Here is a 27,203-nt window from a genome sequence, read left to right as displayed (position 1 = left end):
AAAGGCTTTTAAAAAAGCATAGTGCCTAATTAAACAGGCTGTACTTCAGCTCCCAGCTGCACTGTATCCAACACATAATGCTATTGTATCACATACCTAGTGATGATAATAAGGTATTAACATATAACAATGAAGTCAATGGGAGACGAGAGCACTTGGCACCCTGGAGAAGGTCCTATATATTTGGGCTAAAAAAGAAGAAATCTAGAAATTTCATACCAGATTCTAGGTATTTTAGAGGGAAAGTTACCCTCGCTCCTAAATATCTTGACTCAGTGGTGTGGAAAGGGATGGAAACCTTCTGCTACAGAGCCACTCCATGGTTGCTTCAGGGTGTGTTGTCCTAAGACTTGATCCAATGCCCATTGAAGTTAATTCCACTGATTCTAATGGGAGAAGAATCAAACCCCCAATGTGGACTCTCTGCAGGAGGAGAGGATCCATGTAGTTTCCCCCCCCCCCCCCCAAAAAAAAAACATATGTAGCATGGTGCACTGGAAGTCACGGCAAATCTGAGATCCATGGCATGCACACGTATCCTGTGCAGCACTCCACAAATCCTGCCCCTCACTTCTGCTCTGGTTCCACTGTCAAGGAACCCTGCAAAAGCAGGGACTGGATTTACACGCCCCCAGCCCCCTTCCCTCCTCCCCGGGTTTACTTGATTAAAATACCAGGCTACTATGTATGGAATTTGCATGAAAAAGTGCAGAACTATATAAAACCTTGTAAACACCACAGTTTATCTCTGTATTTCCTTTATCCCATCGCTTCCCTTGCATGGCACTCAGCACGATAGTGAGCAAAGCAGCATAAATGAAGGTGCTGGCATTAAGGAAATGATTTACACTAATAGGCCATAGTTGTATACATTTATTATTTATAGCTTTTAAGAAGGTATCTTTTTAAACTATGAAGATAATGAACTTAAATCTGCTGGGAGCTGCTGGTCTGACTTGTGTTTGGCCTCCTGTCTTACTGTCTAACCTGCTGTGAGAGAACTTTTGACTTTTTAAAAACAGTTCTAGGAAATTAAAAATGACATCAAATGAGGCATAAAGCAAAAAGCCCTTCTCTGCCTTGCAAAATCCTATTCCCCCATTTGCCGGGGATAAATCAGTTTTGGATGAATTAAAAATTTCAAGGCCAGATCACCTCCTCCCACTGTAATAGCCACAGGAGAGTAAGTGCTCAGGGCGAGAGCAGGGAAAGTCCCCTCAACCATCTCCTTACGGAGATTTCCCTGTCCTGTCCTATAGCTTGAGGGATAGACTATGCAGCCTGCCAAAGTCCTCAGGGATTCACATGAGTCCAGGGCCACCTGCACAGAAGCCCTGTGCCTTTGTACCAGCTGTAGCTGGAGGTTCCTGAGCAGCCTGGCTTCAGAAGCAGGAGATATACCACTTGTACTATCTTGTCCAAATGAGCTCCACAGGGCCAGAAGGGGAATAACATGCACTCCTATCTCTCCCTCATCCCAAATCTACACACTCTTTCAACTGAGCCTGACCAAGATGCCACATACATTTTCTGCACAGACTCAGTAACCATGGAGCATCTTCTGGAAGGTCTGGAGGGGAGCAGAAGTGGTGCAGCAAAGGTGGCTGGGTCCCCGTTCTGTGCTAACTGCGGGAAAATCACCTATGTAGGGGTCCTCTTTCAAATGCAAATCCAGACAGGGAAAATCAAGCCAATATTCTAGCAAGCAAATGTTGTGTCTAGGTTAGTAAATTGTTTTGCAGTTTTGCAAGGCTGCCTAAAACTTATGTGAAACAGTATTGGATGGGATTTATTTACCATTGTTGTCTTCTAATTACTTATTTGCATATCATTATTATTTATAGATCCTGCACTAAGCAGGTTAATTCCCCCCAAAAAAGTGTGTAAATGTTTTTCACAAGGATCATTTTGTGAAACTATAAAGCATGCAAAAATAAAGCAGTTGCAGTATATTAAGGAAACATTTTCTTAATAGTGAACATTTGATTGTTTCGCCTACCATTTTAGGGTTTTGTTTTCTTATGACAAGACAGAATAATTTTACAAGTAATAAGCAATTACACAACATTTTGATAGTTAGCATCAACTTGGAATATGTGTACCCTAAAAATGCAGTTTTACATTAAATAATTTGATATTTGCACCAATTTGGGGGAGGCTTCATTGAAATTTCCTTAAACTTTTTAGATCAATTGTGCTGCGATAGCAATTAAAAATCAAAGTCACATTTGGCCAGATGCTTAAGGATTTGTATAAACCAGTGGTTTTCAAACTGGGGTACTCAGACCTCTAGGGGTAAGCAAGATCTTGTCAGGAGGTATGCGAGAAAAATCCTATAATGGTGGACAACACATTTTATTTAGAAAAACTTAGCAATACAATCATAGATATAAATTTTTTATTAAATTTAATGTTTAAAATTAAATATACACAAGTTAAGAGGGAAGATACTGTACATCTGGGGTCAGGCTTGAGTTATGAGAGATTACAGGTATCAGTTACAAGGATCACGAGATACATACATATCACATAACCAGTATACACCCAGATAGGGGTGCGGGAGTTTTTAAAGCGTCAGTGGATAAGTGGGCTCGGGTACACCACTCATGGAATGTATTAAGAGTCCAAGTCAGTATCAGCGTAGCGAATAAGTACATGGGTGGGGTGCGTCACTTGGTTCGTCATGGAAGGAAGTGGGTTATTTCCCTGGTCGGTGGTCTCGATTACTCAATCTGGTATTGACGGTGTCCCATGATGTGTTCTGTATAGATGTCTCTTGACCACCTGATGGTGTTGGACACCATGAGCTGTCTCATGAGCCGGGCGTAGCTCTCCCAGTGCTCTAAAAAACCCACTTCCACGAGGGGCATAGCTCCCAGCACTGGGAGCACGGCTCCCAGCACTGGTGCACTGTCTATATTGGCTCTTTATAGTGCTGAAACTTGCTGCTCTCAGGGGGGTGTTTTTTCACACCCCTTAGCGAGAAAAAGTTGCAGCACTGTAAATTGCCAGTGTAGACAAGCCCTCAATGTTTCTGTAGATACATCCTTGATGTATTCCATTTAAATCAATGAAGTGAAGCTAATTTATACTATCTGAGATGATTCTGTGAAAAAATGCAACTGTCTCTAAATTTCTGAACAGGAAGAAGCTATTCATGTGAAAATATCTGAAGTGTTAAAAGCTTTTTTCAAACTTCAGATATTCTTTGTAGATATTTTTTAATTTATTTGAATGTAGTTTAGGAAAGGAACAATAAAATAAATCTGTTTTAATTGATTCATCCAAAGACAGGAAGTTTTAAAACAAAGGAAGAAGTCATAGTCAATGGGTCAAATTCTTATGTCTTTAACTTTGGCATAAATGTAAATAACATCAGTGAATCGGGTTTATCCCACACAGTGGCTCTGTCCCCATGTTTGTTATTTGAAGATATTTTCATATCCTTCCAGACTTCTGCAGGAAGTAATAGAAATGTCATCATTTGTTTTGATAATATTAAATGTAAAGCTGAAGTAGATTCAAATATTAAAGTAATGTTCAGGTTTTTGTTTCTTTAATACAACCTCGACTCTTATTTCTGAATTTCAAGTGCATACATTTTTCAATTTGTTTCAAGTGAAATACACTGCACATTTCTCAGGTGCAAAAATGATTTTTATATAACTTTATTTTGCAATTACCAAATGATTTTTCATTAGATGTGTTTTTTGTGGGTTTTTTTTTCATGATTTAAAAAGTTGTGTGGTAAATGAAGTGCCAGAGCAGATAAATGTAACCAACATTGAGCTAGCCAATAGAATTCAACAAACTGTTCAGGTCATTAATATAATTTGTTTTGGCACTGTTACATTTCCTAGTGCTACTCTGAGTAGTTTGCCGGGCACATCAATTTGTTTTCAGCTATTGTGAAATTGGATCTCCTGGCTTTCATCCAAAGCACCCTCTCAATTTGCATATCTTTGTTATCATTTCAGGTTCTCAGAACATACTGTGGACTATCACACCATCTGCACCAAGATCCTCACATCCAAACACAAATTAAAAATGAAACTGTAAAATTTGCAAGGAAACAATACAGACCTTTTATCTCATTCTCCCTCTGTTCATTTTCAAAAGAGAAACTTGCTTGTAGCCAAGCATAGCAAAAAAGGCTTTTATTAATTGGACTGGCATCAAGCATGCATACATAAAATTGTTTATTTTTTCCCTATAAAGGGGTTGCCTGACATAAAAGGGTCTTTGAAGATGACATTCAGATTTTGACATTTGCATGATATTGTATAAATATCAGAGGTAGGAGACTTTTCTGACGAACCAGATGGGTCAAAAAAAGCACTTCCATAGATAGATATTAGTCTTTTACTTAAAGTATATTAGCTTCTTCTCAAAGCTCTGAATTATCAGACAGCAAAAACAAACATATTTTTCACAAACCATGGTTTATTTAATTCTTTTCAATCTAAGTAAGCTGGGCTTGGGGAAAATGTAAAATAATATCATTATTTTTGAGCTTTTTATTTTTGTAATTCAATTAAGATCACAGAATATAATTGAATCTTGTCTTTTGAGTGCTACAGAGATTAAATCTTATTGCTGAACTTACTGCTTCTTGAAGGAGCTAATTTTGATTTTATGTGTGGACTCTGAATATTGTTTTGAAATATGAAAGGGAATTGTAGGCCCTAGTTTTTATCAGTATTGGATTTATGCAGACAGAGCTTCATCCTTTTAATTTAGTTCCTGGATGCAGTTAGCTGAGAGCCAATGGCTAGTTGTCAGCCAGGAGGAAAAAAAATCCCAAAATGTATAGGAAGTGTAGTGGCACTTAGAGGTGGGTTTGCTTCAGCATGGATTTCAAATGAAGGCAGAGGAAATCTCCTTCTTTTGATCATGTAAGGGAATAGCATAAATCTGATTATCTGTGTTGACCCTTATTTATGAACAAAGAATCAACTTCTGTCAGCAAATAGTGCACAAGAACTAGTTGGTTTTACTGGGAGAATGACCTCAGCACCTTCTTTGAGGCTGTTTCTTTTGATTATATGTAACTACACTGCTCAAACAGCTACATATTCTGAATTTCTCTTCTGCTCAGCCACTCTTCCCTACATATCCTCCTGCAAAAGAATCTGCCCTCAAAAGGACATCCTGTTTAGTTTCCAGTTCCTGTTTGAAATTCATGGGTATCCCCCTTCTCCTCACACACACACACACACATGCACACTCTCTCTCTCTCTCTCTCACACACACACACACAACTGCCAATAGACATCCTTCACAGGGACAAGATGATAAAAAAAAACCTGAGAACAAAAACAATTATCATATACTTCCCTCTTGGCAAAGAGGATGAAGAAGATGAAAGATTTTCTCCTCTTCACCTCCCACTTGTTGTCCAGTCATATTTCCTGATACTAGTCTCTGGTTTTCCACTGAAGTGAATTTGTTATCTACTTACATCTGGTCATCTTGAGGTAGAATTGTGCACTTCATCTACAGGTGTAACAATACATGAATGGGTCCCCAAGAACAAATTCAAATTGGCCCTTCTAAAATGCTCCCTTTCCCCTCACACATACATACGACTTCCAGGTAACCCACACATGGCCCAGTGGCTCCTCCATATCACTTTAAATTACATAATTTATAGTGACTGCCACTTCTCCCCACCCCCAGATTGTTGTGAGGAGATGTTTGTTGACCCTCCTCTTCCGATCCCTCCCCCAATTTACCTGGTGTTCTCAATCCCCATATACACACACATCCCTTTATAATCCAAGCCTCTCTACAAAGTCCAGATGCCAAATCACCTCCCAGCTCAATGCTGCACATCACCCCTCCATTTCCACATTTCATCTCACACCATGCTCCAAACCCTTGAAAGACAGCTGACTAAAGTTGAACTCAGGCAAGATGGAGGCAGGGCCGGCTCCAGGCACCAGCTTAACAAGCAGGTGCTTGGGGCGGCTAAGGGAGAGAGGCGGCACCTGCGGCAATTTGGGGACGGCAGGTCCCTCGCTCCCTCTAGGAGCGAAGGACCTGCCACTGAACTGCCGCCGCCGATCGCGGCTTTTTTTTTTTTTTTTTTGCTTGGGGTGGCAGAAATGCTGGAGCCGGCCCTGGATGGAGGGTGTGCTTTGAATTACACATCCCCTAGCTCCATGCTCTAACCCCCCCTCTATCTATCCATCAATCCATTAATGTATATTGATACCCATTTCCACAGTAGTTGATTTACTTCCAATGAGTTAAGTACCAAAACCACAATTAGCCAAATTTTCCTCACATTAGTACTGTTGGGACGCAAGTTCCTTTACTACACACTGCTCCATAATAATGTATGATGGAGCTGACATACACACACAGAGAAAAAGTGGTTTCCCATGGGGCAACACTATATTTTTAGAATTAAGAAAATAGTAAGAACAGAAGGACATACATTCCTGATGATAAGAGTAGACATGCTAATATACTCACCTCCTGAGGGAGAGAAAGTATTCTCTGTATTCCTCTGCAATAACTCTGCAATTACTTTCGTCAAAGTAGTAATGTTGCTGAGTTGTGAAAGGAACCCTGGACAGTCCCTCTTGACCAGACGCAGGTGGTTTTCATGTTCACGTCTTGAGCCTGGAGAATGCAAACCGGTAGTGAGAAAAATGAGATTCTCCAAAATGGACCTCTTGGGAGGGAGTTTATTGCAGTGAATACATCTGTAAAACTTTTAACAATAATTTATCCTAATAAAACATGAGCCCAGTTGGAGTTAGATCACTTTATTTGTCATAAAGGGGCCAGTTGCACAAGTTAAACCCACATGGGAATAGTCAAATCACTATAGCCCATTGTTTCAATACACTCCTAGGTTTTTCGTTCCTGATTAGAATTCTTTGTTGGTGCTCCCCGTTTTCACTTCCTCCCCTGAAAATACACTTGGTCTTTGATAATGTCCTGCTACTTTAAATGAACAGACCTCCATTAGAAGGAGGTCAAACCATACATCCTGGACAAATGCCAACAAAAGAAATTACATTTGCCTACTTAAATAACACCTGCTTTGTCAGTTGAAAAAAAGGCGTTCTTCACACAGGTCCTAAACTGTAATGCATGAACCAGTGTGTCCAATGAAAGCTAACCAAGACATCTCAGATTTTGAATCTCAGATATCAAATAGCTGCAATATACTGTCCATAAATAACTGACAGACCAAAGGTGCAGTGACTAATTTAGAATAGTGCATACAGATGAGAAAATCTTAAACTGTTCACAGAAAACTTACAAAGGCAAAACAATTTTAATACATTTTTTGCTGCAACTTATTCTTTCAATATTGCTTCAAAGAACTTCCAACCTTCCAAAGCCCAACAAAGTATAAAAGGAGACAGCAAAGTTTTATGTTATCTTCTTGATGCAAGAAAAGGGTTAAATACAGACTTGAAACCCAAGCCTGCAACACATCATATGAGTTATAAGGGAAGTGATAGCAACCCATACATTTAGATTGCTGAACACTTTCCATTATATGCATTTTTGACTGCTTTTAAAGAGCTCTAATACCTTTAGACTTTCAGTTGGGAAATACTCCTGGGATCAGCAGGGTTGTTTTTGATTGCCCTATGACAATCTATTCAGATCTGGGCAAGTTCTGAGCTGTTGACAACTGACATTTCCTTACTGTGTTTTGGTCACCACAGCTTGTTCCTGGTTGGTGCCAGAAACCCTGAACATTCTTTTAACACTGAGCATTCAGTGCTCCAGCGTCCCATTTCAGCATGCCACACAGAACTGCTCTGGATGGGACAGAATAAAAATGGATCTAGATCTGGGTCCTCCTCCTACTTTCCCCCATCAAATATCCCTCGGCTAGGGAAAGGTGCATTGGCCTGAGCACCAGGAGACATTAATGGCAGGTCTACACTTACTTCCTGGTCCGGCCGTAAGCAATCGATCTTCTGGGATCAATTTATTGCATCTTGTCTAGACAAGATAAATCAATCCCGGATCGATCCCAGAAGTGCTCGCCGTCGGTGCCGGTACTCCAGCTCGGCGAAAGGAGTATGCGGCATCGACGGGGGAGCCTGCCTGCCGCATCTGGACCCGCGGTAAGTTCAAACTAAGGTACTTCGAATTCAGCTACATTAACGTAGCTGAATTTGCGTACCTTAGTTCGAAGTGGGGGGTTAGTGTGGACCAGGCCCTAGTTCTAGACTTACTTCTTCTAAACACCGGTGCTAATAATTATGTAACTTCCACAAACCTTATAATTAAGAAATGCCTCAGACCCCCACTAAGAGGTTATGTATATTGGGAATAAAAACCAGGTCGCTTATATGGAAAACATAGGGCTAGTCTACACTACCGAACTACATTGGCGCAGCTGCACTGATGCAGCTGCATTGCTGTAGCGCAGGGATCAGCAACCTTTGGCATGCAGCCTATCAGGGACATGCTGGCCGCCACTTCCCGCAGCTCTCATTGGCCGGGAACGGCCAGCGGATTACCCTGATGGGCCATGTGCCAAAGGTTGCCGACCTCTGTGCGTGTCTGGTAGACAGGAGAGTGGTCTCCCATGGACACAATTACTCCACCTCAATGAGAGGCAGAAGCTATGTTGGCAGGAGAGCATCTCCCACCCACAGCGTGATGTAGACACTGCTTTAAGTCAATGTAACTTACGTCGCTCAGGGGAATGGTGTTTTCCTATCTCTGGGCGATGTAACTTACATTGATTTAAGAGGTAATGTAGACAAACCCATAGAGCTCAGGCACCTAGCCACACTGTCTTTCAGAAAGAATCTGCCAAATGTAAGCACTTGGCTAGGCTGTCTGTAAGGGGCTATTCATTGTTTCAGTGTATTGCCTCGCTAATGGCTGGTCCACAAGAGATAACAGACTACTTCTGTTGTCTTTTACCTTAGTAAAACTTTTAACTCATGTGCCAAAGGTCCAGTTTCCAAACTCTCTTAAGATGCAAAGGCAGTACAACTGCATATAATAGAATTTGTTTTTTCTTTACAAAAATCAACAATGAGAAAAACCCTTCCCCCATTCACTGCATACCTGCATGAGGACCAAGTAAAATGTGAGGCTCCAATTGTAAATTCTCCAGGGCAGAGATAGTTTCTTCATATATATATGGCCTGACATTCCTCCCATTGAACTTAATGACTAACTTCAATTTGCTACAATGATGAAGGATAGGTCTATGGGCTGTAAAGTGCCATGCATACCTATGGTGCCATATAAATACATAAATAATAACAGTAATTAATGTGTCTCAGCTTCCTGATCTGGAAAGGATTAATTAGTTAAGGAGGATTAATTAGATATTGTTAGTACAGTGCTTTGAAGATATAAAGTGCTATATATACACGCTAAGTACTGTTGCATCATGATTTTCATGCTCTTTGTGCTATGCTTATTAATTTACAAGTGCTAAGACTACTATTGTTGCAATGTTTGTGAAATTAAATGTATGTGTCCTTGGGACTATGAGTCCCTATATTTATGTTTGCATACAGTTTAACATTAAAGCCTTACATAAACAGCCCTGCTTTCAGTTTAAAATTATTGAAACCACTGGGCCACATAGGCAACAAAATACTATATAGGCTGCATAGCTGTGCGCATCTGGTGTATAGTTTTTACTTAAAATAATATTACTCAGATGAAACTTAAACTTATACAAATTGAACAAGATGATGTTAAAGAGGATTCCCAAAGGGAGAAAAAGTGGGTTTTCGGTTCCGGGAGATTTTTGAGAACCCCAGATCTGGCTCTAGTAAGTACTAGATCACACTTTTGCATAATTTGAATGAAAGGCATATTTTCTGTTATTTACATGAGACTTGTTACATCAAAATACATGGAACTCTTAAGTTAAAAAAGGCCTGAAACTCTCTACAGCAGGACAGCTTGTAAAGTGCTGTAATATATTTCTCCATATAGTTGTTCTGCTAGACAAAAATTATAATACATAGCCTTTATATGATACTTTTAAAGAACTGCAGGGTTGAAACTAAAAAGCTTGGCATAAAGCACTGTAAAACATGAATTAATCTTTACGGCACCCCTTTCAGAAAGGTGAGTATCATTAGCCCTATTGTTCAAATGAGGAAAATAAGACAAAAGATAAAAGATGTGCCAAAAGCCTTGCTGTGAGTGAACCTAAAAACTCAAGAGTCCCATCTCCCCATCCTGAACTCAGACCATTAGCTCATATAGCTCCCTAAAACTGCCAACCTGGTATTTGTGGAAATGTGCAAATATAATCAAGGTAAGGTGCAAATGTGTTTTCTAATTATTGCTAGCTGATTTTAAAAATCAACACAACCACACACACACACATACGCACACACACCATGTTCATGGGCTTTCAAACAACAGTACACAGCGAAGAGATTCCAGCGGGTCCCAGTGACACAGCAGACAGTAGAGTAGAACTTTACTAATTTACAGTAGCACATTAGTAAGTATTAAAGACAGCACCAGTGGACGTGCTGTCACTCTTCCCATTTGTCAATCTGCAAATGTTAAATCACAGTGTCTCTCTTAATTAATGCCCTGAAAAAAGGCGACTTATATCCTGTGCTGATGTTCTGGGAGATGATCTTCTGCGGTTGTGCATTGTGACTATGGGAAATGGGAAAGGACAGCTTCCGTGCCACACTTTTAGCACAGGCGTAAGGAGGAAGCCAGCAAGCAGTCCATCAGGTGATTTAAGGTGGGGAGAAAGCAATGGACCTTCCCATTTCAATTTGCCTGAAGACTCCATCAGGATAGTTTGGAGGGATTGGACACCATGCAAAATAAATTGAACACAATTGTTATGCACAGTTATATGGAAGTCTCTCATGCAGGGGCTGGGCTGATTCCAGGGACTGTCTCAGACATAATATTCAGTGGTCACAGTGCTGGTTATGTGACAATTTCACTTGCTTTCGGAGAGCTGAGTGGTGCCACAGGAATAAATAGATGATGGCCCCTCTTACAACTCAGCTCCAAATGAGGATCGGGGAGCTGAGTGGCAGTTTTTCCGAAGGGTCCACCATGCTTAGCTGGGGCACCTCTGCCTACTGGCATTTCGCTCCAAGCCCTAACATAAGTAAATCTGTTATCTTCCTCTTCTGGGCCCAGCACCAGGAAATGTAAACTACCATGGGAAGTGGTGAATGCCCCATCTCTTAATGCCTTCAAGTCAAGACTGGGACATGAGTTTTAGTCACACACAAGTTATTGGACTCAGTACAGGGGTAAACTGGTGAAATTCTATGGCCTGTGTTATGCAGGAGGTCAGACTAGATTAGCTGATGGTTCCTTTTGGCCTTACTAAGGATCTAAGAATAAGCAGGCCTGTTTCATGGCAGATGTCTGTGCTGAACTGAGGCTGGTACATAGCACGGTGTTCCCTGATTGGCAAGTGAGGAGTGTGATGTCATATTGTGTGATGTTGGCATATTCCCAACACTGCATAAGAAACTTGCAAGTTAGTACTTATGTAGAGCAGCAGATCCCTCAATAGCGTGTGCAAAATGTTGGTCTGGTACTGCTGACTGGTGTGCTCTACTATTCTTCTTCAAACTAATGCTTAACGTGTGACTGTAAATGTGAACACTCATGTTTCCTTTTGGGACAGAAGAACTCTTTCGGAAAAATTAACTAGTTAAATGCTACTGCTGAGATACCAGTTAGAACTGCATCATAACTTCTGAACATTTTAGAATGATTCCTATAAATAGACCCACTCCATCTCTTTTGTGATAGCTCTAACAGGACACCTGCTGCCTTTGTTGATAGCGGACAAACTTTACCACAGGATTCTCAGGTTTGGTACCTTCTCCTAAGCCACTTGAGATGAACCCCTGAAACTGCTGAAGTTTGCACATCAGTAGTTCCATCCTTTTGATATTAAGAATCAATGAAGATGGAATAAGTATACCAATATATTTTATATAAGGTGGCTAAAGTTTCCCTACCCCCTTCTGACAGCTGTATAAAAGATGTTAGAATAAATCAGAAGTTTTGGGGTTGCAGGAAGAGACATATGATAAGCACTCACATTGTAATAGCCAGAGAAATATTGTCTTGTGTTAGAGCAGAATCAAAGTAATTCCTTTTTTCCTAGAAGCACAAACCAGTAGCTCCTTTCTCCAGCTGACTACTATTGAGTCCCAATATTTATGGGCTCTGATCATGTACTTTGTACCATATAAACTCAGCAGCTCCAGGATATTAATAATTGCATTTTTTTTTTGGTTCCTTGCCTTTCACACAATGGGTAGTCATTCTGAGGAACCTCACATGTCACAGTCTGCATGCTTGCTGCTGTTGTTTCTGTTTTTCTCAGCTGGACCAGTGATGCTGGGAACATTAACACCGTCTCTTGTCATGAAACTCAGTGGACAAGTTAAGCAATTGCTGTTTTTAACCTTCCTTAATTGAGGAGTATCTATTTAAATAATTACCTTTTTGCAAACATAATTTGATCACATCTATTATTTCAGCAGTTATGTCAGTGTTCTGTGTTCCATTTTTACTTTGAGTTACCTTCTGGACCTCCATCTGTCAATAGAGATGTGTTACAAATAATATTTCCCCAGTCAAATTTGCTAATTTTCCCATACTCATTTTCTATAGCATTTCAATTTCCATCTACAGATCCTTGCTTTCACTGTTTCACATTGCTTCCTACCATTCATTTATGCACACTCCATCCTAGATCTGTGTTAACATGCTCCTGGCTTTGACACTTTGGTAAGCAAATTGGTGTGGTAGAACAATAATTCAGCACGGGTCGGAATGTGGTTTCAAAGCTGAGTGAGGAAATTGATTTACATTTCATTGTTCAATCTCTGAGGGCAAGATTTTACTTTTTGTTCCTGCTCTTTGTGCCTCAGAAAGGCTGCTCCCCCTTGCTTCTGAGAGATAGTAATTTGCTACTTGTCCATAAAAGTACCAACTTATTAATACCTCTGCACTGGCTCAGCTCTGAGAGCTGGTGTGTGTGCAGGAAGGGGTAGATATAGAGCTATGGCTCACTCCCCACCACTGATTCAAGGGGGTATCAGAGAGAAATATCAGGTGCACAGTACTTGCTTTTTCCTGTGCATCTAGATTCAAGATCTAGGGAGGCTGCACATGAGTGTAAGGGTGTTGAGAAGGTATACTCCCACTCATGCTACTGTGTGTCCATTAAGCCCACCTCATGCTCTAGTCCTCACTGATTGCCTGTGAGTAATAATAATAATAATATTTGTCTGATTTGTAAAAGTATCCCTTTTTGAAGATTTGCATAGCTTTTAAGTGCTATGTGGGCTGTGTTTAAAATTCAGTCATGAAATATGCAAATTGAGAAGACATTTGCTTCAGGATGTCTTGAAATGAATTGCAAAGTTATGCAACTTTAAATTCATCCTCAAACAAATACACTGAAACAACAGAGAGCATGGGTATTGAAATAATATGTATTGCTTTTCACCTTCAAGCACCTCAACATGAAATGGGGAGATTTGGAGAGAAGGGCAGTTGACAGGCAAAGATGGCAAATGTGGGTAGCCCAATGTGCAGCAAAGCATGGGATGGAATAAGGTCTAAGGTAAGGCTTTTCACCTTCAAAGATCTAAGCAAATAATAAAGGCTCAGTTATGCCTTTCAGGTACATTGGGGGTAGGACCATCTGTGCTTCAGACGGTCACATTCTGACCCTAACCAAGTAACCGTTACAACACCTCTATATGGTACACGAGTATTATTATCCCTGTTTTACAGATTGAGGCAGTGAGGATAAGTGATTTGCCAAAGGCCACAGAGAGGGTCTGAATGCTAGATCATACCACTCCTTGGGGACAGGGAGTCTGATGCCAGGTAACCAAACACACTGTACAGTCCAATACACCAAAGAAACTCCCTGCTGCACATTCACACCAATATCCACATTCAGCAAAACTTTGCAAAATCCACACTAATGATGGTTGAACCTATTTAGAATTACTGACCTTTGTGAATTAGGAAGTAGTGACCAAGCAATGCTAATACATCACAAGCTGTACTTTGTTCATATGTATATGGACAATTAAGGTCCAGCCGTAATCATTACCATAATATTTCACACCACACTAGTCAATTTTCTCTAGTGTAGTTTGTACAAATCATGAAAACTTGGTAACATGGAGTGAAATAGCAAAACTCCCATCACGTTAATGGGTCCTGGACTTCACCCATGGATCTTTACTGAGAGGTGGCAGGAAGTAGACATTTTCTGTGTGGATGATTAATTCTGTGGATTGATTACATGAGGTATGGTGAGATCCTACAGTATTTCCTTGCATAGTTTTTTTGTTGTTGTTGTTTTTTTTAGTAGCAACTCCATATGTGGCTTCAAACATGAGCATTTCTACTTTTAAGCTCCACAAAAAGTAGAATTTAACAAGGGGCACACTGTCTCCCCTCATGGAATCTCTTCATCTTATGCCTCAACTACAGAAAAATAGTCTGAGTTTCCAAACACTGTGTGTGTAAGTGGTTCACAGGTAGGATAGGAGAGACAATATATAGGAACTATCTACATTAAGTCAACCCATCTTTATGAGTTTAGAAACTGGGCTTTATGGTTGCTACTGCTGAATAAATATGGAAGCCATTCTCACACTGTGTCAGTTCTAGTAACAGAAGGTTTCCCCAAGCACTAATTCCCCACCCACCCTAAAATAATAAGGTCTCAAGAGATAACAAAATAATATGCTTCTCCTTGTTTACTGTGCCATGTGGGCTCCAGGTTGAGTGCATGAATTTCAGTAGTTTCCTGTACAATGAAATTCTTTCTGTGCCCATAGCCCCTGAAGATTTAAGACCTTATTTCAAATTGTTAAATTGCCAAGGAAGGTGATACCACATATGGAGACTCTAATTCTCTTTATAACGAAGAAGTGGAACTACTGTATTTAATTTTGAATAATATTTTAGTGAGAGCAACAAGATTTCTATTGACTCAGTGGATTCTTGTCATATCTAATTTACTGATCCAGAGTTTTGTAAAAGCAAACATATATAAATGTATAAGTTTCATCTATAATTGGGAAGCATAGATAAAAATAATTTGACATTGAAATTTACACTTAAGAAGTAGTGCAGTTCATTGCAATCAATTTTTCATTATGTTGTTGAGATCAATAGCTACAAATAAGATCTAAAAACTGTATTATTGATGTGGCATATGTCAGTATAAAATGTGCAATTTTCTATAGCATTTCAGTAGTGGAAAATTGTATTATACAATTTCCAACATTATACACATTGGTCTGTAGAGAATGCTTATTAAAATCAATGTACAGTAAGCCACACTTGAGAATATTTTACAAAATAGAGAAAGGTCAGAGCATTTATGAAGGTAAAAAGATTGTTCGGTAAGTATTGCTTTTAAATGCATCTTTGGTAGGGGACTGGATAACTCAAGGAGTTAGTAATGGGATATATGACCGTTCACCTCTCGATCATTGGACCAAATCTGGCCCAAGTTGGTAGCAACCTGGGCCTGAAGTGCCCAGATGTCTGATGAAGTATTTATCTGGAAATACTCATTGGGTGAAGTGAAATTCACCATTATCTATGGATGTTATGTGCATTAATGAGCTGGGAGTGCAAAGCAGCCACTACCTACAGTACAAGTGTAGCAGTCCTCAGTCTACTTCTGCTTTTAACAAAGATAGCACATCAGCATCCACTGGGCACTATTGCTATCACACAGCACAAGAAGTTCACTCTTTGCTCCTCACCCAAAGTGTAGCCCTGGTTGCCAGCCCAGGAGAATTGAGGGAATAGACAGGCCTCATGGGGGCTCTTCTCTCCTTAGAACAGACCACACAACCTGACCTGCAACTGATGCACTAGAGGTGAAATGAGGACTGAAGTGAGGAAATGAGGAGTCTGACACTGTCTGACCTTCTTCCAAACTGGAGGCAACCTGCATCCATTATCTTCTGTCCAACTGGCAGGCTGCCACTCCAGCCAGTCCTTCTCCAAACCAACATGAATCCAGAAAGTCATTGAATTGGCAGATATGGATGAGGGACAAGATGAAATTTTGAAATGTGGTGATAGGAAAGCAATTTAAAGGGAGAGATAGATTTACTCTGAGGAGGAGATTGACAAACCTTTTCAGGGAAGAAGTGGATGAAGGAGTTTTCTGGGAAATCTGTATTTATTTTTTCAACAGGCAAGATGGAGTTTTTGGAGGATATGAAGAGGTATTACTTGCTCAAAATCTCCCTGAGTCGATCCATTTCCATTTAGCAGCTCTGTAGGTACTTGACATGGAATCGTCATTGTTGTTTCCAAAGTCAGCAGCAGCAGTTGCCCAACAGAACCTGGAACTAGGTCTAACCATCTACCCTCCTTTCAGAATCATGTCTCCCTGTGGTGCCCATATGTGAAATGCAGCCAACCTGTATGACCTTGCTGGATTCCAATGGCTATACAAAAAAAGGAGGACAGTTCAACTTTGGGGATTGTTCAGCATCAGTGCAGGCTCTGGGCCAGTATTTGTGGGTGGTAATATTATATATGGAGCACTACACTATGCAATATTAAAACTGTTATATCTAGCTTTAGAAATGTCACTGTGTTGACTGATTTAGAGAATGTGGATAAATATGTGATAGACGTTACTGGACTATCATTATCATATCAGCTGAACGTATCTTCATTTTAATGCATTTGAAAATATTGCCTTGTTCATTGACTGAAGAACTAACGTGAACATTTGAAACAAAGCACAGATTGACATCACAGCAATTTTCATTAAAAGTGAGATGATTTGTTTAGATGTGCTGCTGTGAATGTTAAAAAGCAGTTCAGAACACTGAACAAAAACTTTACTATAATTGTGTGATAGCTTTACCTGATAAAGTGTAAGGAATTTCAAATTATCAACCTGCTGTTAGAATGATAATGGAATGCTCACATATTCCTTTTCCCTCCAATTCTGTCTGCTTTCAAGGTTTATTTACCACCCCCACCACCTCCCAAAGCATTTCCACGGTCCCATTTTTTCTGTTTTCAGTTTTCCATCTTTCTTTTCCATCCCTCTGTCAACCTCCAACTCCTTTCTCTTCTCCAAAGAATTTAAATTCTGCCCAGTCTCTCCAAAGACCTCTGCTTCTAAACCTTTTGCACTTCCCTCTACCCTATTTCCCTTCTAAAATATCTCCCTCGGCTCTCTTCTGGCAACCTGTCATGTTGACATGAGTACTCCATACCTGGCAGGATGAGGGACTGTTCCATTGTGATTACAACAGGGCACTGTAATGGCTCAAGTGGTTATACAGAATGGATGAAATCTTGCCCTATTGAAGTCAAAGAGAGTTCTGCCATTTAGTTCAGTGAGGCCAGAATTTCACCCTATATGTTAATTAGTTTGACTTAGGTCAGTTTGAGTAACAACCAATCACTTTTTGTCATACCAGATGATAAACTTTAACTTAAGCCATCTGAATATCTCAGTACAATCAGACTTCCAAGAATGAAACTGCAGGTTGACCTCAGATTCCAGTTTTTACTCTCCAGGATACTTTCTAATGACCTCTGACTTCAGAGATAGAAGAAAAATGATTCCAGGTAACAGTTAATCAGTTAAGTGTTTCATTATTTAACTATAAGTAAGCTTTAAAGGTGAACTTTTGTATTTAACTAAAGATTCTTTAAATATTCCTCTCTCTTTTTAAGTTAATTGGAACTGAAGTTTTCTGGATTTACTTAAGAGTGTTTTTGAAGGTTTTTCTTTCCCTTTTTAAATTTAAGTTGCTAATTAAGAGATGACCTTACTGACAGTGCTCAAACAGATACAGTCTTGAGTCCCATGGTAAAGCCTATAAATAAATAATACTTTGTTTCAATTGCAGGTCTAGAAGGATCACCATATTTAAGGTTCCAGTAATTTACCCAAAATATTAGTACTAAGCGCAGTTGCAAAAACACAAAAATGTGCATTTGCTATCAAGCCCTTTTATCAATCTGGTTCCCTTTTGTTAACACAAGATATTATGCAGACGATCAAGTGCTGTAATGCTGTGGCAAGAGCTAAAATTTATTTCACAGTTCTCAGTCTTCAGGGACTGCAAAATAATTTTCTGTCAAGATGAACCTAACAGGAAATAGAGGTGCAGGATAGAAAGTGTAGCATACGAGTGAAGGTAAACTATTCTTATTGACTCCATTACCTAACTATCATATTTCAGATTCCAGACTCCATAGAACATTACAGACTCTTTCAACTAAATTAATCTTCACAAAAGTTTCATGTAACATTAACACATAAGAATTCCCTTCCCAGTGTGCTTACTCATTTGCAGAAAGAACAACACTTCTCAACTCCATTTTTCTGTTTCAAAATGAACATGTTCCATTTGAGTCAAAACAAAGAATTTCCTCACATACATCATAAAAACTTTTCTATTAAACTTCACTCTAATTCAAAGATTTTAAACTACAGGTGTTTGGAATACAATTAATGTTGCAGTTTTGCTTAGTGTTAGAGCAAATCTACCAAATGTAATGGTGGGATCTCTATTTCCTCTTTGGATCATGAATTATCAAGAAAAAAATAATGGATTGCAAACAAATTTTTTAAAATGTCAATGAATTCTTTATCCCTTTCTGGCTTGATGTGATAAGCTACAATGTAGCCGCAGATTGCCACTGAAAGGTGGAACTTTGCTGTATTTCTTATTACACAGTGCAGCCTTTGCCCTAGGATGTGGTGATATAGGTCACTGCCAATTTGTCCATGGCTTGTACAAAATAATATATGGAGGTATACCTATCTCATAGAACTGGAAGGGACCCTGAAAGGTCATTGAGTCCAGCCCTCTGCCTTCATTAGCAGGACTAAGTACTGATTTTGCCTGAGATCCCTAGGTGGCCCCCTTAAGGACTGAACTCACAACCCTGGGTTTGCTGAAACCACTGAGCTATCCCTCCCCCCTGGTGCAGAGTATTGCTATCGCTGTCTTTGTCATCTATGCACCAGTGTTGTGCTGGTTTAACTAAATTGGTTTAAAATCTGATATAGATGAATTGGGGCAACCCCCTTGTATCTAATAATGAGTTAGCTTACTTCAGCAAGGAATCAACTTCAGGTAAATTGGTCTTAGACACTCTGAAACTGAATGAAAGCTGTTCACACAAGAGAGTTGCACTGATTTGAGTGCCTCCATTTTTAAACTGATTTGGTTCCACCAGCACAACTTTGGCGTGTAGACAAGATGAGTCCCTGTTTCTCCTCTCTCCTCTCACTTCCACTCAGATGTACATTCTGCACTATTGTTTTAGAAGGAGATTATCAAATGCCCAAAGGGCAATTAGGTGCTCTATCCCCATTTGTGCCTGTGAAAATCTTCCCATTTGTTGTTTAACAAAGCAACATGGTTCTCTGCTTTAATATGGAATTTCTTCCACAAAATACTTTTTATGCACTGTGCCTGATTCTGATCTCAGTTACGCGGAGTAAATCAGGAGTGACTTTATTAGAGCAAATGGATTCTGAGTCATAGAATTTAACTACAGAAGTGGCCACTAGATCACCTAATGTGACCTCCTGTATATCACTGGACACCAACACCACCCAGCAACCGCACACTGAATGAATATAAAAGCAATATAGGTTCCAGTCGTTGCATTCCGCCAAGCTGCCCTTGACACAAGATGTGAAAGGGGGTGAGGGTGATACTAATGGCTCTATGTCCCCTTTGTTCTTCCCTGATTAACAGAGGCTGGTACAATCCCCCAGCACAAGCTAGAGCACCCTTGGGGCTGGGCAACAGTCTGGCCACATCCCCTCTGCAGCCAGGCCCCAGGTTTCCTACAAAGGTGGTTTTACAGCCCCTTTTGCACCAATGCAGAAGGTTAGAGGCTCAGGCTCCTAACATTAGAATCAGGATTGATGGGCTCAGCTAGTATAAAGCAGGGTAGCTCCATTGAAGCTAATGTAACTTCACTGATTTACACCAGCTGTATACATGTCCTGTGAAGCAGAAAGGTGGCTTTGAGCCAAGCTGGCACCCCTTGAGCTGTGCTTAAAACTCCTCAGCCACAGCTCAGGACCTGAGACCTATAGTCCATTTTTAAACACCATGGCCAAAAGCTTCTCTCAGTAACACTGGTGTAAATCCATGGTAACTTCATTGGCTTCAGTGACGTAACTCCATCATGGAGATCAGAATTTAGCAGATGGGCCTGGTTTTCCTAGCACTTACTCTTTTGTAAATCAGAAGTAACAACTCTGAAATCAATAGTTACACCACTGGAAAACTAGTTTAAATATAAGCAGAATCAGGCCCCATATTTTTTACACTGATTTTCAAAGTTATTTCCAGACTTTGAGTAGGGCCGCACAGTGCCTGTATAGCTCATCTGCAACATTTTGGAGTATCTGCAATGACAAAAGATTAAACAGGATTTTCCCTGTCATTCATACATTCAGAAAACAGGAAGTACTTTAAAAAGTTGTCTCTCATATTCTAAATTCATGAGTCTTGTTTCTCCTTTCAAATCTGTGTAAATCAGGAGTAACTTGCTTGGAGTCAATGGAGTTACACTTGGGAAAACTGGTGTAAACATGAGGAGAATCAAATCCATCAATCCCAAAGGGTCTAAAATGTCCCTAATATTTCCCACTTTTATCTGGATATATGTATTTTGGGAAAAAACAAACAAATGAAAATTGTTACAAATCCCAAGCCTGGACATATTGTCAGTTTCAAACTGCTTTTTTGGAAAATACATTTCACAATTTTCTTTGCAAAGTAATTAAAATCTACTGTGGAATACCTATGCCTTGGTTAAACATTTTAAATATTGGGGGGTGGGAGGGAGAAAGCCTACTAATTATACCTCTGGTTTAAAAACTGAATATAGCTATAGCAGAAAATATCTGCAGTCTCTATAGATTCCTGACAGGATTTGTTTTTCACTTTTAGTGAAAAAGCTATTCTTTGTAAAATATTCCCACACATGCCTAAGTTTATTTCTCAAAGCAATACCACAAAGGATATGACCTCTTTACTCCCAGTAACCTTTCATGGTGCTGAATTGACTTGGACATTGGTGCCAGTCAACACAGCTTGATTTGCTATGGTAAGAATAAGATTATATCTAACAGACTATGTCATTTCCAGGTTCAATAGGCACAGATTTAAAACTAGTCCTCTCTTTGACCCTCTGGATTCTCTTGAACTATTGCACCTTCTTTGACAATGTTTGTGAATGAATGAATTCATGACGATTCAAGGTTATTTTAATGATAATAGCAATGCACTGACAAAGGAAAAAGGAAAAGGCTAGTAGTACTGGCACTAGTGCTTCTTCACCACAGCCGACTTCCTTTTTGACAGACTGACTGTGGAGTGAATTCCTGTTTATGGTCAAAGGCTGAAAGCTGTTGTGTGTCTGCAGCAGTGCTGCTGCTACTGATCTGTGAACATGACATGCCTGATAATATTGCATTGCCATGGCAACAACAAACATGGGGCAAAATTCTATTAGCTAGAGTGACTCAGTGAGTCAAACAGATAATGTGATGGGCCTGGCCAACTGCCCAACAAAGGCTTATGTGAAAGTTGTGATGAATTAACTTTGGCTTGTTATGTCTGTTTTTGTATAAATTCTCTTTTTGTTACATATTAAGTCCCCATATTTCTTATGTTTGTTCAATATATATTGCTAGGAAACACTTATGTTCCAATTCAGTATTCCAATGCCAGATACAGACATAGGGACTTATTCTGCTTTGTTTCAGTAGGCGAATATACGTGTCTTTTCATGGAAGGAGAAAGGCATTCAATCCATGTAAAAAGATTGTCCTAATCACATGTACGAGAATTTGGGTGGAGTTTGACATAGTGTTTGGTTTCCCTATCATATCATTTTAGCCTTAGTTTCAAATAGGTGTTCCAAGGGTGCCCCTACTCTAGTCTGTATGAGGAAGCAGGCGTCATTTAGTTGCTTACATAAGTCACTTTAGTAACGTCAATTGAAATGAATGGAGCCAGAACCTGCTCTCCATCACCCCAGGATCAATTCCAAATAATCCCATTGACTCATAATAACTTTAGAAGAGTTACTCCAGATTTATCCTAGTGTAATTTAGATCAGAATCAGGCCCACGGGCTTCAGTAGTTACTTCTGGTTGACACAAGAATCTCAATGAAGTGATTTCCATTACTTGCATCTGAAGAAGTGAGGTTCTTGCCCACGAAAGCTTATGCTCCCAATACTTCTGTTAGTCTTAAAGGTGCCACAGGACCCTCTGTTGCTTTTTGCAAATTCAGACTAACACGGCTACCCCTCTGATAAATGAAGGAACTAGTTGATTTAAACTGAGGGTGGGAGAAGTGTCTTAGCGCTACCTGCATTATCCCATGATGCTGTCCCATCTGCTGAACATTCTTACATGATGGGACAAGCAGGTCACTCTGGATCTTAATTGACATAAGAACAGCCATACTGGGTCAGAACAAAGATCCGTCTAGCCCAGTATCCTGTCTTCCAACAGTGGCCAATGCCAGGTGCCCCAGAGGGAATGAACAGAACAGGTAATCATCAAGTGATCCATCCCAGTCGCTCATTCCCAGCTTCTGGCAAACAGAGGCTAGGGACACCAACCCTGCTCATCCTGGCTAATGGCCATTAATAGACATTAAGGAACATGAATTTATCTAGGTCTTTTTTGAAACTTGTTATGGTTTTGGCCTTCACAACATCGTCTGGCAAGGAGTTCCACAGGTTGACTGTGTAGTGAAAAAATACTTCCTTTTGTTTGTTTTAAACCTGCTGCCTATTAATTTCATTTGGTGGCCCCTCGTTCTTGTGTTATGAGAAGGAGTAAATGACACTTCCTTATTTACTTTCTCCACACCAGTCATGATTTTGTAGACCTCTATCATATCCCCCCTTAGTCGTCTCTTTTCCAAGATGAAAAGTCCCAGTCTTATTAATCTCTCCTCATATGGCAGCCATTCCATACCCCTAATGATTTTTGTTGCCCTTTTCTGAACCTTTTCCAAGTCCAATATCTCTTTTTTGAGATGGGGCAAACACATCTGCACACAGTATTCAAGATGTGGACGTACCATGGATTTATATAGAGACAATATGGTATTTTCTGTCTTATTATCTATCCCTTTCTTAATGATTCCCAACATTCTGTTCACTTTTTTGACTGCTGCTGCACATTGAGTGGATCTTTTCAGAGAACTATCCACAATGACTCCAATATCTATTTCTTGAGTGGTAACAGCTAATTTTGACCCCATCATTTTATATATATAGTTGTGATTATGTTTTCCAGTGTGCATTACTTTGCATTTATCAACATTGAATTTCATCTGCCATTTTGTTTCCCACTCACCCAGCTTTGAGAGATCCTTTTGTAGCACTTCGCTGTCTGCCTGGAACTTAACTATCTTGAATAGTTTTGTATCATCTGCACATTTTGCCACCTCACTGTTTACCCCTTTTTCCAGATCATTTATGAATATGTTGAATAGGACTGGGCCCAGTACTCAACTCTGGGGGACACCACTATTTATCTCTCTCAATTCTGAAAAAATGGCCATTTATTCCTACCCTTTGTTTCCTATCTTTTAACCAATTACCAAACCATGAGAGAACCTTCCCTCTTATCCCATGACAGCTTACTTTGCTTAAGAGCCTTTGGTGAGGGACCTTGTCAAAGGCTTTCTGAAAATCTAAATACACTATTATTAGATGTATAATCCCCCTTGTCCACGTGCTTGTTGACCCCCTCAAAGAATTTTAGTAGATTGGTGAGGTATGATTTTCCCTTTATAAAAACCACGTTGACTATTCCCCAACAAATTATATTCATCTATATGTCTGACAATTTTGTCCTTTACTATAGTTTCAACCAGTGTAAATAGATCATTTTAATACACCAAGAGACGTCCGGGGCCACTAAATACTTTCTTTGTAATGCTGGAGTCTTGATGGGGAAATCCCCAAATAAAGGATTCTGGAGAATAAGATTTTAATCACATCAACACCCTGGGCAAACAGGAGATGTTAAAATACTGAAAATATGGAATGCGAGTCCCATGGTACTAGCCAAAAATACAAACCTACTTTTGTCTAATATTCAAGATCCAGATCACCTTTTCATGTGGAAAAAATGTCAGGAAGGGACAGAGAGGGGGGAAACGAGATTTTCTTTGAGCAGTTATGCCCAGTTTGTTGCATCGAGGGATTGGGTTTGCCACCAACTACACACACAATAGGTAGGTCTGAATCCAGAATTCAGATCCTGGGAGGTCTGCTTAGGGACTGAGAATGAAGGCCTGCGCATCCACAGAGGCCATAGGTTCTAGCTTCCTGGAAGCATGGCTCCAACTAAGTCAGTGTGCAAGCATTTTCCCCACCCTCTACCAGGGCTGCCTCTGGGACCACTGTGAAGATTCCACTGTGATTCTACAGTGATGATGGGATGCCGTGAAAAAGTTAATGCAACCTAGCAGGAGAATACTGGTCTCTGCCCAGTCTGCCCACTTCTCACTTGTGGGTCCGAGACCCAGATAAGGATTCTTTGTGAGTTCCAGGGAGAAGGAGACTTGACCTTGCAGCAGATGTGAGAGACATCCCCTTCTGTGTGGAAAGCATGGGGGGGAGGGATATGCATTGGTAGAATCCCTTTCTCTATGCAGATATGGATGACATGTACATGATGAAATTTGTGACTTGATTGGCTGAAGAAGTTTCCAGCATGTGCAGTTATCTTCCAATAAATCACAGATTCATCAATTCCAAGGCCACAAGGCTCACTGTGACCAGTCTGACCTCCTGCATAACACAGGCCATAGAACTTCCCCAGTGGTTCCTGCGTTAGGTCTGTAACTTCTGTCTGAGGTTTTAGAAAGACATCCAGTTTTGATTTTAAAACTTCACGTGATGGAGAAGCCAGAATACCTCTACATAAATTCCAATGGCTAATTACTCTTGCTGTTAAAAAATAAATACTTTGGGGGACTATTAAGCCATTTCCCCAACCATGCCACTGCCCAAGCTTTGTAATTTAAAACAGCCATTTTATCTGACCTGTTGAATAATTTCTTTAAAACTGCCCTTTATGCCTTCAGGCTCAGAGCCAAAGAAAGATGCCACAGCAATTTCACAAACACAGATTATATTACATTATAACTATTTTTTTCCTATTTAAAACAACTATGTAACTTTAACTTAACTCCCAGCTGTTAGATAATGATCTTATCTAGGTCACAAATGTGCTGAAATCAAGTAACTGGAGAAGAGTTTGTTTGAACTATTCCTTATTCCTTTAGGCTCAGAGATAAGTGCCTAAGAAGGAAAGTTCCAGCCCATCTAATAGGGAGTCTTTCCCCTCCATCTCCACCTTCAGGCTCACTAGGGAATATACAAGTGATCTTTAAAATAACATGTCTGCCTAGGTTAAAAGCACCTGACAGAGGAATATTAGCTGAACCCTGGATCATTCTATTCACAGGGCTACATTAGTATTAAGGAGTTGTTTTGAAATGTTGGGTGCTTTTTAATTTATTTATTTAATAAAACTTTTTTTACAGTTTTAAATATTGATTCAGCTATTTCCTTAGTTTTCCAAGGTCCCTGAACTACTGAAGTTACTGCTCCATGGCAGGAGGAGATGGGGGCTTGGCACATTGGCAGATCCTGTTAATTAAGTCTGGGGGATGTTTTTAATCCAGAACTCCCTGCCCGCCTCTGCTGCCTCCCTGGTTCTGCTTTCCTGAAAGCACTGCCGATATTTAATTAAAGTGCTAAGCCAAAGATAGCTTCCATCTCCCTCCCATGGAGCAGCATCATCAGGACATTAGTTTGGGTACCTAAGAAGAAAACAGATAGATGTAAGAGCCATTAAATATTTTTAAAACTTTATTTTTAAATCAAACAATAATACTGTACTGAGATTTTAAAGGGACTGCTTTTTAAAAAAAAACAATATGCTTACAGGTTTTCAAAACTGATTTTCCCCTTCAGAATTAATCATTTAACTAAAACAAATAAGTAGCCACTAAAAAAAGAACAGGAGTACTTGTGGCACTGTAGATCATTTGCCAGTCAGTAAATGAATACCTCCAGTTTGCTGAAGCACAAGGAATAAAATATGTGTATGTATATATTCTATACAATAACTAGAGTGAATGCAATCCCAGTCATGCCTTGTTACTATATCCGAGTGAACAATTCATGAAAGAACAATTTAGTCAGCAAACGTAGCCCTTTTCCTTTTCATGTATTTATTCTTCTTTAATGTATTTATTAACTAATCAAAGTTGCTTGATGAGAAAAGATATCCGCCTATGGATTGTTTATATATTGTTCGCTGCTTCCTGCCCTTTGTTTTTTTGGCCTTCCATGGCCCTTCTGCCAGGCACTAGAATTAGCACAGAGACAAACCCATTAGCCACGTTTAAGGGTATGCTCATATTCTGAAAATTAAGCAGCTCCTTTGCCAGTTTGGGGTAGGGTGACCATATGTCCCAGTTTGTCTGGGACAGTCCCTTTTTTAAGCCCTGTCCTGGCCATCCTGACTTTTTTGGCAAAACTGGGCATTTGTCCCCTTTGTGCTTGCCAACTGATGATCAAGCGCAAGCGCAAAGGGGACAAATGCCCAGTTTTGCAAAACAAAAGTGGTGTGCGACCCCTAGTGGAGCATGGGGGAATGAGCGGCAATGCCAGCCGTGTGTGGGAGGGAGGGCTCAGGAAAGTGGCAGGAGGCAGGGAGGGCTCAGGCCGGCCCCACGCGGAGGGAAGGAGACCTCAGGCCGGCCCTGTGGGGTTTCCTGTTTTCCCTTTTGGAAAACATGGTCCTCCTAGCTTCGGGCCAGAGTGCACTGCATCTCGTAGGATTGAGCCAACAGTACACCCCAGAGACTGGGATTGGACTCTTTTGTGGTTTGAGATGCATTTATTTATTGTTGTGTGTCTGAAGCACATTAAGTATTTTGTTTTAATTTGGAGATATATAATGTTTTGCTTTATTCCAGTATGTTTAAGTGCAATCAGAGAGTGAATAGATGAGGCAGTGTTTTGATTTCAAAGCTGAATAAAGTTCAGAGACTAAAGTAGAATCACTTCAAGCAGAATCAGAAAAAGAGGGTGTCACAAAGGAAAAAGTTGGACACCACCACTTTTGTAGATCCTTC

The sequence above is a fragment of the Chrysemys picta genome, chromosome 1 (assembly GCF_011386835.1).
Source record: "Chrysemys picta bellii isolate R12L10 chromosome 1, ASM1138683v2, whole genome shotgun sequence".
In the NCBI taxonomy this organism is placed as follows: domain Eukaryota; kingdom Metazoa; phylum Chordata; order Testudines; family Emydidae; genus Chrysemys; species Chrysemys picta.
Note: the sequence above shows the minus strand (reverse complement) of the source record.